General features: G+C 42.3%; 1 non-coding gene across 1 annotated transcript; it reads right to left on the bottom strand.

The window, feature by feature from the left end:
• Positions 1-228: 228 nt before the first annotated feature.
• Positions 229-335, bottom strand: LOC147950463 (small nucleolar RNA R71). Its single transcript, XR_015565127.1, has one exon. It is a non-coding gene; the product is annotated as a small nucleolar RNA R71 (small nucleolar RNA).
• Positions 336-546: the final 211 nt, after the last annotated feature.

The following is a 546-nucleotide window of genomic DNA, read 5'->3' as shown; positions in this document are numbered from 1 at the left end:
TTGCCAATGGAGGATCCACTAGATCACCTTGATGAGTTTGACAGAATATGTGGACTCACTAAGATCAATGGAGTGAGTGAAGATGGATTCAAATTAAGACTCTTCCCATTTTCTCTTGGAGACAAAGCTCACCTTTGGGAGAAGACTCTTCCTACTGGAGCTATCACCACATGGGATGCATGCAAGAAAGCTTTTTTGGCCAAGTTCTTCTCCAATGCAAGGACTGCTAGGCTGAGGAATGATATTTCTGGGTTTGCTCAAAGGAATAATGAGAGCTTTTGTGAAGCTTGGGAGAGGTTTAAAGGATTCCAAACTCAGTGTCCTCACCATGGCTTCAGCAATGAGTCACTTCTAAGCACCTTGTATAGAGGAGTGCTTCCTAAGATAAGAATGCTTCTTGACACAACCTCTAATGGCAATTTCCTCAACAAGAATGTGGAAGAAGGATGGGAACTAGTTGAGAATCTTGCTCAATCTGATGGCAATTATAATGAGGACTATGATAGGACCATAAGGAGCTCCTCAACTGATCAAGAGGACAAGTAT

The sequence above is a fragment of the Camelina sativa genome, chromosome 1 (genome assembly GCF_030686135.1).
Source record: "Camelina sativa cultivar CO46 ecotype springtype chromosome 1, ASM3068613v1".
Lineage (NCBI taxonomy): Eukaryota > Viridiplantae > Streptophyta > Magnoliopsida > Brassicales > Brassicaceae > Camelina > Camelina sativa.
This window is presented reverse-complemented; position numbering and strand designations above follow the sequence as displayed.